This window comes from Bombyx mori, chromosome 23, assembly GCF_030269925.1.
Source record: "Bombyx mori chromosome 23, ASM3026992v2".
In the NCBI taxonomy this organism is placed as follows: Eukaryota; Metazoa; Arthropoda; class Insecta; order Lepidoptera; family Bombycidae; genus Bombyx; species Bombyx mori.
The window spans coordinates 8519427-8537389 of NC_085129.1; the positions used below are offsets into that span (position 1 = coordinate 8519427).

Below are 17963 nucleotides of genomic sequence, written 5' to 3' on the forward strand. Positions count from 1 at the left end.
ACAAATAATAATATCAACAGCACTAAGCACTAAGCTCGTCAATGCTTTCTGAACAATTAAGAAACTCCATTCACAAACAAAGGAGAAAATGGTACTTAATAGTTTTGTCTCGACCTGTTTATATTTAGATGTTGGTATTCGAGTCGTTTGAGTTTCAGTTTTCAGCCCATTGATATTCTCTTCCAAGTCGTCTGAGTGAAGAGACTGTAATAGATTTTTTAAAGACCTTTCCTTTAGATTTATCGGCACCAGAGTTCTCTTTTAAGAATGAATACTTTGCTTAGAATTTAACAGGATGTTACGTTGGTATAGCGCGTGGCAACACTAATATGCTTTTATCGTTCAAGCTGGCATTATAAAAAGCACTTCATTCGTTTTTCAAACAAAGAATGTTTTGAAAATTGGATGACAGTGTCAACGAAGCTACTTGGTGCGCTAAAGTCGTGTTCATCGAAGTTGAAAGCGTTCTATTTTTGTTATTACATCGAGTAATTAATTTTGAGGTGACGTGAGCACTTGTACGGTAATAAAATGCCGTCAGACAAATGTTTGGTGACTTTAGAACGAGGATTAGAAATAGCATTCGGGAGAAACGACTTATTGCCTATGTGACAGTTGACTTTCATGCTTGTCCAGAAGAAATATTGTGCAGTCGAATCAACATTCAAACTGATGGTATTTTCGGGTTTATAGTGGCGATCGCAATAACGATACGTGACGCGAAAATTCATTTTCATATTCGTCCATTAACAAATACACATGTTGCTAGCAAAATTGCGTGCTACGAATATCGAGCATAAGCCGTTCGTTCTGATCAGGAATAAAGTATAAAGCCGAAACTTACGCTGCTTTTTCAGAGAGCCGGGAAAGACCCCTGTCCGGGGCCCACTTGGATTAGAGATGTCCCCGTCAGGGTCGTCGTATAAGTCTCCACCCCTCATACAAAAGAAAGGATGGTGATTCCTACCCGCGCGGGCTCACAAGACGCCCTACCACCACTAAAAAATTCTATACATCGGAAAAATAAAAATAAAACTGCTATTGTTTTTTTTTATATCATTATAATTTCTTAAATTATTTTAGAAATTTTCTATTGACAGTCTGTTTTGAATAAAGTTCTTAAGGAATAAATAAAGTAAAACACTTTTCAACAAATACACTAGGCTGAAAGTCAGTTCAATTTTAATTCATCCCGCCGTGTGGTCATTTATTAAATATGTGCGGCAACGAATGAGATATTAATCAGATGGAGATCTCTGTTTAAACATTTCCCTCATAGGAATGCATGAGGACGATATTATGCGAAAGTGGGGCAGATAGAACGATTTACTCAAATGTAGTACAAACACGTTAATGAGAGCTTAGAAAGACGTCATCGGGTTATTAAACGTAAGTTTCATAATGAAAAGGGTCACAACTTTTTTTTATCTGTGAACTTTTAGCATTGAAATGTTGTTCAGAAGAGAAATATCGTCAGTCAGACTTTTCTTCGATTTCACTTTATTTATTTATTGTCATAATCACATTTTTCATTCTAATTGTGGAGACTAGAACACGCGGCCCTCTTGTATTTTGGGTAATGGAGCACAGAGGCTAAACAAAAAGTTGCCACCAAATGCATCAGGCGTCTTATCCTTTAGGCCACGACAACTTAATATAATTAAAAAAGTTTATGTGTGTCTTATTTAAAATAATACTAAGCTTCTACTACAGGGACGTGTGAAACGTCAGGAATTCTAAATTATGAACACGCAAAATAAATCCCCTACAAACTGTAATTTGTTTCATGAAGCATCACACGCACAATGCGGCAATAATGGATGGTCTTCTCGTGCTTAGAACACAGCTTATACCGATCGCTTTCAAAGTACCTTAAAGTTATAGGAATTGTGTACATTAATAATTCTATTAAAATCATATCGTTAATATTTGATGGTATGTCTTATTCTTTAGGCTACGATGACATCAGTTTTAATGTGCTAATTGTTATTTTGAAGTTTACAGAAATAATTTACGGCTATCCAGTCAAAAGTTATCTAGCAGGAAATAAACTAAAAGGCATGCTTAGAATAAACATAGTGTATTTGGAAAAGTAATTACCACGTTTGGCATATAAAAGTCGTTGACCTCTGAACGTTTGTTCGTACGCATTTTGCATCAGAACGCAAATTGTTGGATTGTCTACCGATACAATTGTCAGTTCTGAATACCGATATCGGAAAAAGTTTAAATAAAATACAAAGTTCTGTTCGGTTTTTACAATTAACTGTAATGTTAATAAATGAATGCTGTTTCATCTATACGTCAATATTATGAATGCATATTTTATGTACTATCAGGGAGCTGATACATAATATATGAGTTTGTGATTATTTTTTTTTTATGATACGATGCTTAGTTGTCGATAGCGAAAATCACGCAGATATTTTATTACTACACTGAATAAATTTCCTCTTTAAACAATAAATACAGTTTAAAAAAAATAATATCAAAACTTACCAATGAGTTTTGCTTCCTAAGACAAGTGACTGGTTGCATTAAAAAAGAAATGAGTCACACATAGTTTACGAATACGTGCATCGAATTTAAAAATTAAATTCAAGGGGAACAAATGAAATATCGATGTGTCAATACAAACACCAGTAATATCGAGTGGCGATTCTTTATTTTCATTCGGTCCCGTGAAGCAACCAACTAGTGTCGGAGAAACTTTACATTACTACAGCGTCCTCTTCATTATTTAAACAAGTGACAAGCGTTCCACTAGTATCGGGTTTTTATCATGCTTCTCGAATAGATCTCTTGTTCATATTATTTAATAAATTGGTATTGTTTGAAATATTGATATAAGAGAGTGCTGCATTTTCCAAAAACCTACACGAACTCTAGTAAAATATTGTTTTGCTTTGTCTAAGAGCTCTGTTTTTAGAGTCGAATACAAAGCAGAATTCAAAGCGGAATACAAGTTTCTGTCCATAAACTTTCAATACGTCTTACTACTATTGTGATGATAAAATTTTCTTCATAATACAAAAGAATATAGTGTAGGAGTAATCTCTTCGCTCGTCTTAGAGGCTGTAAAATTGAACTTTTAATGTTGTTTACTTTAATAAAGACTTCACCTTTGAAGTAGGAGTTAGAGTAAACGATTTAATAGAAGTCTATAATATTAAGTTTCAATTACGTATCTTATGTGGGTAGGTAGAAATTTGATATTAGTTTTATTTCATTATTTTTGAATTTTAAAGTTTACCAAATTATTGGTAGATACTTTACCTTTTGAAGCACAAACTTACAGTTTTAATTATTTTGTTTATAAGAAGTACCACCTTTTTATCTACACATGAATGTTACATCGTGATAATAATAGTTTTCATAAAGCATTATGAAAAAATAAATAATAGTATTCATAAAGAAATTTTTTTAAACTATTCCGTTTCTTCCTATAGAAAGTGTTGGAGACATTTAAATTAATCCAATAAATTGAAAACCTTCTTAGTACCGTAGAAAGAATAAGACGTAGCTTTGAATTTTGAATTTGTAATCTTAATTCATTACAGGTAAACATGTATTTTCGGCCTTATGTCTTTCTATTTTTTGTTTTAACATAATTTAATTCGAATTTTAACAGAACATTACTGTATTATTTACGTAGTGTAATGTTACAATGTAACAGCACAAAAAATAAGCTCATAACTATGACTATATGAACTAATTAACTGTAGTTTTCCATTCGAAATTTGAAAAACGTCCGTTAATATACATTGTTTGCAATTACCTCACTATCTATGAATTTACTTATATTTCTAAATCCTTAAATATATTGTTTGTTGATCGTTTCAAAACGTCTTTGATCGAGTACCTAAGTCACATTATTTTAGGTCAATTCGTTTTGCTTTCATTTTAGGTAAGCAAATAGTGAGATTATTTTACAGCACAATTAACTTTATTCAGTAAAATTGCAGACAATCTACCTGCACTTAACAAGTTGGGTCGTTTAAATTTTCTCAGGGACTCTCACTCGACTTCTCAAAGTTATCCACAAACGCAGCTTCTCTCTCTTCTAAGCGGAATTAGTTGTTAATTGGAACTCTTCATGCATCCAATTTTACGGTACACTCTAGTGATAGAGAACGCTGGAACGAACAATAACATACAGGGTGTAAAATAACAAACGTGCGTTGGGTGGACTATCGATTTGTACATCGTAGAAGCAAAATGAAAATCCAAACAACGTTTTCTTCGCTTTCAATAAATTTAAAATTATTAGAATACAGGATTACGAAATAAGGTAAACAAAAAGATAGCCTTTTTTTATTGCTTAGATGGACGAGCTCACAGCCCACCTGGTGTTAAATGGTTACTGGAGTCCATAGACATCTACAACATAAATGCGCCACGAATCTTGAGATATAAGTTCTAAGATCTCAGTATAGTTACAACGGCTGCCCCACTCTCTAAGCCGAAACATATTACTGCTTCACGGTAGAAATAGGCAGGGTGGTGGTACCTACCCACGCGGACTCAGAAAAGGTTCTACCGCCAGTAAATACGCAAATAATAATTTTGCGGGTTTGATTTTTATTACACGATGTTATTCCTTCACCGCGGAAGTCAATTGTGAACATTTGTTGAGTACGTATTTCATTAGAAAAATTGGTATCCACCTGGGATTCGAACACCGGTGCATCTCTCAACAAGAATGCAAAAATAATGAGTAAGTATGATTAAACTATCAAGGCCGTATTATGTACCTACTATTCAAGTAAAGGAAATCAAAGCATTTAAGTAGTGTGCAGCCCACGAGCGACGTCAACTACTTACCGTCAGGTAGGCTGTTTGTTCGTGCATACGATTGCCTATAAGGTTGTCTAGAAAATGTCTAGATTTTTCCTTTTGCTTAGATGGAAAGAAACTGCGGTCCGATCGCGGCGGGTACGTAGCTCAAGGACATCGCGACGTGAATAGCGTCGCCACATTTCCATAAAATTCACTTAATATTAAAATTAATCCGAATCTTAGATTATATTATTTATTGTGTTTTTGTGAACAAAGTTTATTTGTGTACTAAAATATTAATGATAAATAACGTTCACAGTTGATTTTGACGTGACAACGTCTTATAATTCGATGGAGTCGGCTGCACGCCCGAAAAAACATGACGCATGCGGCGTTACCTCGCTCTGAGGCGTATTTTTTTATGACGTTGTCACGTTCAACTATCGTCAGTACACCGACTTTACAGACAACCGATTTTTTTGGTACGTGGACCACTAAACCTAAATCTCGGTTGGTGTTTTATCTGCCCACTGCTGGACATAGGCCTTCCCCAATGCCTTCCACATAATGCGGTCCTCCGCCTTCCGCATCCAACGACTTCCCGCCGTGCGCACTAAGTCGTCAGTCCACCTGGTTGGAGGACGCCCCACGCTCCTTGTCCCCATCCGTGGCCTCCATTCGAGGACTTTCCTCCCCCACCTGGCGTCGCTGGCTCGACAACGTCGCATAACACATCGCAATGGTGATACTTAAAGGCTACCAGTATTGGAATATCGGCTGTGTAAAACGAAATGCATGAATAGTTATTGAATGTTAGAAATGGCGGTATGAACGCGGGTGTAGTCTTGCGAGTTCCATTTCATCATCCGATATTGTTTTATCGTCGAAATCCAAGACTTGATTACAAATATGCTTGACGTCTTACCTATTAGGCTATAAGCACTTATATGCGTAATAGATATAAAGCTGCATATTGGTTTTGCTTTCGCTTAAGGTTTATCCTATTTACTTGAAAATCGGTGCAGCTGTTGTTAGCAGTTCGTCAAAAGTTCATAGTACCATCAAAGCGGTATAAGTGCAACAAATTGACGTTTTTATACATACTAGTGGCCCCGCAGTAGTCGAGATTCGACTATAATTAATTGAAATTATAAGTTTGAACATTATTATGGTTCTATTGTCAAACACTATTATAATTCGATAATTTAATCACAGTATTCGCCAAAACTGCACTATAGATCAATAATATTAAAGACAAACAATAATAATCTATTTTCAATTCGACCACAGACTTTAAACAATAACAAAAGTTTTCCAATTGACAGTAAACAAAGAGTATATTTATGTATGTGTTGTGTCAAATACATGGTAGTGTGTGTAATGTTTTCTTTATTGATTTAATGCATTATTTTAAAAAAATATTAGCATTGTGCACTCCTTCTCTATATTCTCTATAAGTGTGGGAAATTTCATACTCCTCGGTCCGCGCAATCTTCTTAAAAAGGGATACAAAGTTTTTGCTTCGCGTACTAATATTATACATATAAATAGCGGTAGGTAAATTATTATTTATCTCCGCTTTTCAATTAAATGTCTACCACGTTTACGCAAATGACACGCAACACCAATACATACATTAGCGAGTGATTGAGTAGCAGGAAAACGTCTTGGCGTACACCAAAAATGGTACCATTTAGGTTGTACGTTACAGAAATTATTACTTCACATCAGAAGTAAAGGAACGAATCGATTTGTTTTTGCAAAACTCCAGTAACTATATGGTCTCGATAACATTTAATTAAAAAAAAAAAACGCTTGAATTTCACGAACATTTTTTTGTTGATAAATTAGTATCGATTAAAACGAATCGGAATGTTCAATTTGATCAAATCGAGAGCATCGAAATTCGACTGTAATATCGATATTTTTTAACGTCTCTATGGGAAATGGCTGGAATGTCAAAATTTAAATATATCTCGTTATAGGAGGCTTAAGAGTTCATAGACAAAACAAAATGAAGGTGAACTACAACACTACAACAAACTGTCGTAAGTAGATCAAATAGGCCCGGACCGTGTTCCTATTTCTCTTTTTTATTAACAAATACAATTCTGTCTTATGACATTTGATGTTGACCCAAGTTATAATGGTATTGTCAGTATGAGTTCAAGTTTTTTTTATATATTTTATTTATTTATTGCATAGATGGGTGGACGAGCTCACAGCCCATCTGGTGTTAAGTGGTTACTGAAGCCCATAGGCATTTACAACGTACATACCGCCGCCCATCTTGAGATATGAGTTCTAAGGTCTCAGTATTGTTACAACGGCTGCCCCACCCTACAAACCAAAACGCATTACTGTTTTACGGCAGAAATAGACAGGGTGGTGGTACCCGTGCAGACTCACAAAAGGTCCTTACCACTAGTATTAAACTATAGTAGTTTTTTTCCAAATCAGTAACGAAGGTGACAAATACATATCTGAAATACAACTAACAATATAGAAACGGAAGAATTCGATAATTTGTTAAGTAAACAGAGCTAAAAATAAATTTGCGAGAATAATAGTAAATGATAAAAATATTAATTCGTATTTATCAAGGATATTAAGGAGCATTTTCTTTGAAGCGTCAAGATTTAATGAAAATGAATATAAAATTGTTGCAACGTAAAAGGTACGTACTTACCTAGTCGACATCGCCCACAATCATTTTAAATCTAAGAAATGGCGTCAATGCACTTTTCACAATGGTCACTCCTACACGTTTCGTAGAAATAATTTCTATTTATGCTTTCATCTTTAAAATCTGCATATATTATGTAATATAGAATAAGTGTAGCAATTAATGCATTAAGTAATTTGCACATGAATATTTTATTTATTTGAAATATTATATTATTTATGACTTGAGGAACGAACATATCAGCCTAACTTCAATAAAAAAAAAATATTACCTCGGGAACTGGTAGTGGTCACCTATTTTTGGACTGTGCAGAAAATCTACTGAAATATTTATATATTATAAGAGGTACGCAAAAAAAAAATCCTTTTATGAACGTATTTAACTCAACTCATTTTTCAGCTCCGTTTGCTTTTACAAATAAGAGAAATAAAAGTAAATAAAGTGGCTTATATGTCTGTTGTGGAAACAAGCAACTTTGTTTTAAACGACATTTATTACAAGTTAAGATAAAGTTTGTTTCATATGACAATAACGTTTTGGCAGTGGCTTAATTTATAATAAGGGTTTGTTGTGAATTGAGTGGCTAATTATTTTTAGTGTTTTCTATAAATAGGTTAGTTTGAGCTTTGAGTTATATTACCAGTAAACATAATTTTTATGTATGTATTTATAAAAATAATTTCCAAGTGTATGACAGAGCATCACTTAATATTTATTCATAATTGCTAGCATAGTTATTTTAATTTTTTTAATTAGCCAGATTTATGAAATATATTTGGAAAACCTATGGGAAATTTTTCGGACGATTAGAGACAGATTATTATAGCCGAGCTTCAGTAATTATTTAATAAATTAAGCTTTATAATTGTCGAAAATAAACTAGGTAATATTTATGTAGGTTTGTTAAATAATCCTAGTGAAGTTAAAAGCCAATATAAATTCGTATCACCATTAACTTCTCCTCTTCCCTTTCAAGTTAACGCCCAAAACTTGGATTTTTTATAAAAGTGTGGGACAAGTTCCACAGACTAATTAAAAAAGAATTTAATGGTTCCCAAATAAGTTTAGTGAACCATTAAACGAAATTAGAGAATTTCTGATTTACTTTAATCGAGGAAGTTTGTCCGTAAATGCTTCCGCAATCATTTTCGAGAGTGCTTCTAAATGAGGCGAACATGCAGATGCCTAATCTTTGTTGTAATTTGACTGCTTTCTCAATTCTTCGTCTATGCTTCATTTAATTTATGTAAAATAATAATGTGAAGCAAAAACTTTGTACCCCTTTTTACGAAAATTGCGCGGACGGAGGAGTATGAAATTTCCCACACTTATAGAGAATATAGAGAAGGAGTGCAGAAGGTTAATATTTTTTTAAATTAAGCATAGAAAATACATTAAACCAATAAAAAAAACATAACACACACTACCATGTATTTGACACACACACGCGTGCATACTATTTGCTTACCGTCAAACTTTTCTTATTGCTAATAGTCTGTGGTCAAATTGAGAATAGATTAAATAATGTTTGTTTTTATTTATATTTGTCTAAAGTGTAGGTAGTCTTGGCGAAATCTGTAATTATAGAATCATAATAGTGTACAAACTTATAATTTTAATTAATTATAGTCGAATTTCAACTACACCACTAGTTTATGTAAAATAAATGATAACAGTGAATCATGAACGATATACAGAACTTTTTAGTGATTAATTTGAAATTCGACCAAAAAACGCTACCATCGAAGATATTAGTGTTTTTATTGGCGATGCGAACGGCCCACCTGGTGCTAAGTATAAAAATCGCGACCCACTACATAAATTAAATGGGAAAACGAGATTGACTTTTGTTACCGAAGGTTGCTTTTACATAAATATGAATAAACATTGCAGCTCAGATGTTTGAGTGCTTTATAAATCCATACTGTATACATCAATACTGTATTCTGAGATTTCGGGCGTCACAGATTCGATGATATTTTCAAACGTCAAAAATTTTAAATAGTAGTTTTAATCATAATTTTACTAACTCACATTAAAGCTGAAATGTATACTTACGACTTCAAAATAAAGACCTTAGCTTGAAGTTCTCTGTATCTAATAAGGGTGATTTACGTAAAGCACAATTCATAATATTTTTGAAAAGATTTTCTTTATATGCTCGCAATCCAAAAGAAACACTGTATATTTTTATGAGGTTAGAGAATTAATAAATAAAAATTAATAGAATTAATTATTAAAAAAAATTGTTTAGGGTATACATACATTCGTTGTTTAGACCGATGTGGTATGTCCGTCTTAATTTGAAACGTGACTTGAAAGATTTGAACGTGACGTTTTAACATCAACGTGATTTGAAAGAAGTCCTTAGCGGCAGCATCGGCTTGCCTCTGCTATTAGAATTGCAGACTGCATGAGTTATGGTGACCATTCACAAGACCAATTAGTGTGTAGGATGCACGCATGTGTTTGAGGGAATAATTATTATTTTTCGTAACTCAATTCTGCCTCTTCTAATGTTTACTTCAGAATTAAGTAATCACCAAATATCCTATGGATGTAATTAAAACAAAAATAAAAGCTTTTTAAAGAAGAATTTTTAAGTAAGCCCTAAAATTACATAATGATCATGAGCAAGGGTAACAACTTACCACCAGTAGGGCCGTACTCGTTTGCCTGTCATTAAAATGTAATAATTATTGTGGTAATTGCATGTTTGGTTTACTGGTTCCAATAATTTTGATGTTCCAATCTCGTTAAAACTCATTTTATATTCAACAAAGGTAAAATAAAACTTTAAGTGCACTACTCACCTGTTTATATTTTCACTTCACGATCGCGCAACTCTTTAAATTCGTATTCGACAAAGCAACCGGCCGCGTCCGACCGACGCCGCTGTCAGCGTGATACTGCCTGCACGCTGATATTGTGATTATAGTGATAGTACTAGAATACGAATGCATACGAATTATTCAAAAGCTAATTCGTTTTTCACATTCACTTTCCCGTTCGTATTTTAGTTTTTAGTTGAGCACAAGTTGTAATGTTTTTTTTATTTTTATATTGCTTTGATGGGTGGACGAGCTCACAGTCCACTTGGTGTTAAGTGGTTACTGGAGCCCATAGACATCCATAGACATTGAGATACAAGTTCTAAGGTCTCAAGTATAGTTACAACGGCTGCCCCACCCTTCAAACCCAAACGCATTACTGCTTCACGGCAGAAATAGACAGGGTGGTGGTACCCACCCGCGCGGACTCACAAGAGGTCCTACCACCTACCATGTGTGAAGATTTTCTCTTCGCGTGATTGGGAATAGAATTTACTTAAGGGCTAGCAGGTATTTGCATTCCACGTCTGACTCAATACACTTATAATTTATTAAGATACCTCCATCATTGAGCATTTTTTGAACATTCAGTAAACTACATCTTTTGTTTGGAAGTGAATTTTTTTCTCGGCTTTCTAGTTGTGATGACCCCGATAACCACTCAATAACGGGTAGGTCGTAACGTAAGTTAACTTGTGTATGTAAAGTTAAAAAGCTTCACAAAGCACATAGCCAATTCTATTTAAATAGTCTGAGCCCGTTCGTTTATTTGTAAAGTAAAAAATATGAGTACTAAAGAAAACTCAAATTTTCACCAAACTGTTATTTTAACAATAAATTTCTAAAAAAATCTTTTGCTTCGGTATTCAAAGCAAATTTTGTAAAGTTTGTTTCAAATGTCAGCATATATGTAACGATTCAAAAATAATAATAAAACTTTCACAAGCGCTTTTGAATCTTCGTTTGTTTACCATGGACTGTACGAATGTTATGCAACTGGGAATTAGCGATGAACGTGGGCGGTGGCATACACTTACCATAAGAGCGGTGTGCATTATATCGTCGACAGTACAGGAATGAGATATTGAGGTGTTATATTTGAATTATATCAAGATTTCCAGCTCTTAGGGGTAGTCAGGATTACTTCCCAACTGATGTTCGGCGATTACCGGATAACATTGGGACCCAGCCGCCATTTATCTTGAGATATAAATCTCTTTTGTTTTTTGTAGATCTAATCTAGAATGATAATCATCAAAGTAAAAACGGATGTGGTAAAAGAAACACTAAAAGAAGAAACAGAAAAGCCTATGGCATGCTGAAGTGAATATACTATTGTAGAAATAACCTATGGAGGGTTGACGTCAGACAAGTGGTAAAACTCATACCAAATCTCTGTGAAACTTCATAATGGGACATGCTGCGCCGATCTCACGTAATATGGGATAGGGGCAGTAAGAAAAAGAAGAAGATAATATTAACGACCCCACTAACCTCTCTGCTATTAATCGGTTGTTAGATCCAAAAGATATCGCAACGCAAGATCCATTTTGAGATACAGTCGAAATCTTAATTGCATTGCATAGAAGTTGTTCTGTTCAATGTCACATTGTTTCTTAGAGTTATAAATAGGTGGGATTGTATCTAACCGTGCGGGATCGTATTGCGTTCTTCGGTTTGAGTTACATTAGAATAGTGACTTATTTCCAGACAGAAACGCGTGGTTGCCTCTTGCAAAAACAAGCAGAACAGTGATTATAAGCTGTCTAAGCGTGACACTGATGCCATATCATCTAACTGAAAAGATTCGTCTTAAGAAAGCTTAAGTCATAGACATCGGTTTTTTATGAGCTTTTTTGCTTTTAATAATGGATAGAACAGCCGTGGTCAATTGATTGATAAATATTGAAAAAAATTTTTTTAACCTTTTTGTAAAATTAATTAATTGTAGACTTCTTTACTCATAGGAGTCGATAAAATTTTTTATCTAAGATTGTAGTACTGTGTCGAAAGTAATCATGAACAAAATAACAGCGTTACGTAGGCTTAAAATGCATCTGTTTCTTCTCAAAAGTTTATGAATATTTTAAAGAAAAAATTGATACAATCTGTTACAAGCTAATTGTTCTAAGCGATAAGTTGTATCAAGTAAGTGGCACTAGGAAACCAACATACATAGATTAAATTTTGAAATACATGTGTCTCTTGAAACTAATTAATTAAAATGATATCAAACAATTTTGCTACTGTGAAAAAATAAAAGAAATTTAAGTTCCATTCTGTTACATTATTGGATTCTTTTCTTCTTGGGCTTCGACAGTTCCACAATTCTTTGTATTCGCGGAATTTATTTGTCAGAATTGAGAAATTCTTTAAAAACAATAGGTACCCTGCTAATATCAGAATTAAGTAATGTTACACTGTATCCGTGTATTGGCAATAAAAAAGTTCAAGATATTCTATGTTACCGAATCAATCCGCTAAGAATCGGTATTTGTAATCATTTAAGTTCGCCTTCTACTTGTGTTGGAATGGGTCCAGTACAGTCTGGACGTTTATTGCTTGTCAACGAGTTTCAGACTACGTAAAATACTCACATTAACAATCCTGAATTCCAAAACTATTCTCTTGAGCTAGAATTAGAAATACATTATTATATTATAAATAATAACAAAACTACATTTAAACAACTAGTTAACAACCAATGTTTCAATTCAAATTTTAATCGATTTCTTTGTGATCGCTTGTGATTTGTTAAATTTTGTGCATTTTTTGTTGTTATTGTTTTTTTTTGTTCGTTCCTTGTAACTTAATACTGTTGCGCGGTGGGGTTCAGGATAAATAAAATTCTACTGATTTACAATTTAAAACTGTATTTATCACTTAGAACACACACAGAACACCTTAAAATTCTCAATTTGCTTCTTCCGCTTCGCTGATCCGGTGATCCGTTCGCTGTTTCGCTTCGAGTGGTTCCGATTACTGACTGATTGCGTGCCATCTCTGCAACGCTTTTATAATCGATACCACATCCCTAGAATCGCCGAGAACATTTCTCACAAGTCGAGTACCTTCGATGTCTTTACGCTATATGACAATAGATGGCGTTGTACTTCTCGAGCGTTCTAGATGTTACTAGATCATTCGATATTTGTTAGGCTATTCGGCAATAGATGGCGTTACTTTTACCGATGTAACAATACTAATTCAAATATTTAAAAAAACGGCAATCCCATTCCGCTAGCTCACAGAATTACGTATAAGTTAAGCGTGCATTTTTTATCCTTTTTTGTATTTAGTTTAGATTCATGCATAAAGTAACATTTAAGCGCACCTTCATTTGCGTTAAAGTATTTTAAAAAAACATCGCTTGTAAACCTTGTATTTGAATGAAATGTACTGTATGTTATTTTCTATAATCCCGACAATATATTTTCGTGATGAATGGTTGAGTAGTTAAAACGTAAATGACGCAGCAAACAAACTCACTTTTTCATTTATTATATTAGTAGTAATATACAGTTACGTTTTGATTGCATGAATGAATTTAACATAGTCATTTATATAATTATTCATGATCGCTAAGGAAAGCCAGCAAATATATGACCCATTTGATTTTGAGTTGCCAATGCTTATGAAATCAATGCCAATTGCTTATGAAAGCCAGTAATACTAAGAGCACAAAAGGTATTTGTCTAATGCTGAGGATTTTAAAAAGTCTCATTTGATCAAGGATATGTGACAGCACTCAGAAAATACTGTGGAGGTAGGCTTATTATTTTCCATCCGTTCTATCTTGAGTGGTTTAGTTGATGGCAAGCAAGAAAACATAAAAACTGGAAACGCACTGGTTTTAGGCATGATGGATGGAGGGATGAACTTTATTCCAAGGTGTGAAGTGCGAGTGTTCAAAGATGAGGACGGTGTTTCAAACAATTTTTTTTTCATTGCTGCATCATACGTTTTTTCCATGTTTTGAATTTTTAAATTTAGATTTTTGCATTTTTTTTTTCTTGCAACAATAGAAGAATAGATAATTTCAAAATATATAAATCAATGAATTCTAAAAAAGAACCATTAACAAGTAAGAGTTTATTAAGCGGTGGTAAAAATTTATATTTTTTATGTATTTATCCTGTATATATAGGTATAGTATATTTATACTGTACTGTAATGTATGAATTTTGTAAAAACAAATCGAGTATCTGTTATATAAACGAAAGAATATCTCCAAGGTGTGCATGACTAACACATCTTACAGATACCATGTAGTTATCCCACACACCAAGCGTTCGTTGATAGAGACTTCGTCAAGTAATATTCCCAAGGCATTTTCTTTATCAGTTCTCACACTTGTATTCAGTTTGATGAACTGTTTATTAGCCATAAATTAGGAAACCCTTTAGATGCATTATAATCATCGAATTATACAATTTTTATGTTGTATGTTATTCTTTATGATTTTGTTGTTTATACTAAAGTGGTTATCCATCGCCTTTTAGTGGAAGTGATAGAAAATAAACCAAATCTCTAGAAATATAATCTGTCGTCGTTTACAACTAAATTGGGAAGCATTAAAACTTACATACCTACTTAATCAAAATTATATATAAAATATTAGGGGTAAAGTATTAAAAATTGCCGTTTTATTGTAATAGGTACTTCGAATTGACATAGAACCTTCATGGTTTGAGATTTTTAAGTGACTTCTTTCAAATAGTACTCATGAGGTTCTTCTTTTAAAATGTGCAACATTCGATTATCGACTTTCAGTTGTTTTTTTTATTCAGCTTATTCAAGAAAGATAAATACTTCGAAAATTCGAGTGGTTTTTAAACACGACTTTCCGACGCGGAACTAACGCTGCAGAAACAGCTCGCACTATCTTTTGTCGTGTCGTGTAATGTTGCGTTTGGAGAGGGGACTGTTAATGAACGCACCGTGCGGTTTTGGTTTAAACGCTTTTGTAATGGAAATTTTGATTTGAAGAACGAACCACATGGAAGATCGCCCACACAAGTGAATAACAATGAATTGACAGAGATCGTGGAAGCCGATCCGAACCAAACTACCCAGGAATTAGCGGCATGGTTTAACGTAACAATATTGACTCATTTGCGTCATCAATAAAATAAAATAAATATGAAAAATGGGTGGCTCAGGATTTGTTGAATCGATACAGAAATGAAGGAATATTGGATCGAATTGTGACATGTGATGAAAGAGGAATTATTCGAGATGATCCCCTCATCTCCTTTTTATAATCGCACCTCCCGCCATCGGAGCAGAGTTCATCTATATTATCTGAAACCGCTGCTTTCATCGGCAGTGTATTTCCAAAGATCCTTTTTGGCACGTACCATCCGGCTTTGGAATGAACTCCCTTCCACGGTGTTTTCCGAGTGGTCCTTCTTCAAACGAGGCTTGCGGAGAGTACTTAATGGTAGACAGCGGCTTGGCTCTGCCCCTGGCATTGCTGACATCCATGAGCGATGGTGACCACTTTCCATCAGGTGGGCCGCATGCTCGTCTGCCTACAAAGGAAATAAAAAAAATAAAAAAAGTGAATTCTTTACGATAACCGTAAGCAAAAAATGCAATGGCTGACCCCAGGTCAAACGCCGCAACAGTGTCCTAAAGCAAACCTTACCAATAAAAAGGTAATGGTAACTGTTTGGTGGTCGTAGCATGGTGCTATTTATTATAGCTTTCTCCGATCTGGTCAAGCAATAACGGCAGATGTCTACTGTGCCGAACGCGCAACAATGATAACAAAACTTTAAGTGGAACCGGCCCAACTCATGAATCGATCTTCACCATTATTACTGCATGATAACGCGAGACCTCATACAGCACGAGACACCGTTTTAGCTCTACAGAAACTCCAATTAGAAACTATTCGTCACTCTCCGTATTAGCCAGTCCTTGCTCCAACGGACTAGCATTTTTTTCCTGATTTGGACAATTTTCTACGAGATAAAAAGTTTTCTTCCCGAGAGGCAGTAAGTACAAAATGCTTTCACACAGTTTGTAGAATTTAGATCACTAGAGTTCTATCGCAAAGGCATAAATGACCTTACTATTAGATGGAAGCAATGCAAAGATAATAATGGTAGATATTTTATTTTATTTTATTTATTTATTTATTTTATTTATAGATATATGTGTAAATTTTGTATTATTATCATGATATAAAATTGTGTACGTTGTTTATGTGATTATATATATAAAATATATATACCGTGTATGTGTTTGTATATTGTATAATGTAGTTTGGTTGTTTCACATTAAGTTATGCACCTACCACAGGCTTCTCTACACCACCCTTGGTTGACTGGTAGAGAATGTCTCAGGCATTAAGTCCGCCATTGTACTTATGTGCATTAAGTTGAATAAATAAATAAATAAATATTTTGATTACATAGAGAGAGAGAGAGAGAGAGAGAGAGAGAGAGAGAGAATACACTTTATTGCACACCAAAACACAATTTACATTCAAAAAAACAATAAAAAAACAGATAAATTTGTACAATAGGCGGTCTTATCGCTAAAAGCGATCTCTTCCAGACAACCGTTTAATTTATAGAAATTCTGAAATAATAAAAAAATATAGCAGGTATGTTGCGGTGTACTATAGATAATACATTATAGAAAATATATACCGTTTACATATAATATGAAATATATACTTATTATTATATACCAATATACATACTTACATACAATACATACTAATATACTTACATACACATAATACATCAACAGTATGGAAATAATAAATGATGATGCAAACAAACAGCACTAAGAAGATAAGTAGTGTTCCTTCACCATTCTTTTAAAACAGTTTAAAGTTTGAGCACTTCTCACTGCATCCGGCAGAGCATTCCACAATCGAACCGCCTGGACGGTGAATGAATGATCAAAGAATGATGATGAATGCGCCGGCATTTTCAGTCTCAGGCTATCCGATGATCTCAGGGAAAAATTATGCGTATCACGTAGGAACTCGAAACGTTCTTTGAGATATATGGGGGCATGGGGGTTAAAGAGAGTACAGTATAGTAATGAAAGGACATGAGTATTGCGGCGAAGGCGAATTGGTAACCACTTGAGTTTAGTGCGACATTCAGATACATGATCATATTTCCGTAAACCAAATATGAATCTTATGCAGAAATTTTGTAGCCGCTCAAGTTTATCAAGTTGTGTTTCAGTTAAATCAGTATAGCTGGCATCGGCGTAGTCAAGAATTGGAAGAAGGAGAGATTGTGCAAGCGCAGTTTTAGTGGCAGTTGGAAGAAAATTTCGTAACCGTCTCAAAGATCCCTGCTGTTGCAAACACCTTCCGGCTAACCTCTTTTATCTGAGCGTTCCATGAAAGGTTTTTATCAATTAAGATTCCTAAATTTTTCACAGTATCGCTGATAGGAATTGGTACGCCATCAAATAAAATAGCCGGAAGCTGCGACCATTTCACTTTCGAGCACAATCTTGAACTGCCGACAACAATGACCTGTGTCTTCGACGGGTTCACCCTCAATCCATGCGAATTACTCCAACGGGATAATATTAATAAGTCATTATTCAGCGTCTTCATCGCGTTGGTCAGTTCTGACAAAGAAGTTTGTGTATAGATCTGTAGATCATCTGCATACAGGTGGTAGGAA

At 34.2% G+C, this 17963-nt stretch overlaps 1 protein-coding gene across 1 annotated transcript in view; it reads right to left on the reverse strand.

Annotated features, from left to right (window-relative positions):
- Nucleotides 1-10383, reverse strand: part of LOC101743655 (monocarboxylate transporter 10) — a 147310-nt gene extending 136927 nt beyond the window's left edge. The window contains exon 1 of the mRNA XM_021352191.3: nt 10279-10383. The gene's annotated coding sequence lies outside the window, so the exon portion shown is untranslated. The remainder of the gene's footprint in view (nt 1-10278) is intronic.
- Between the last annotated feature and the right edge of the window lie 7580 nt (nt 10384-17963).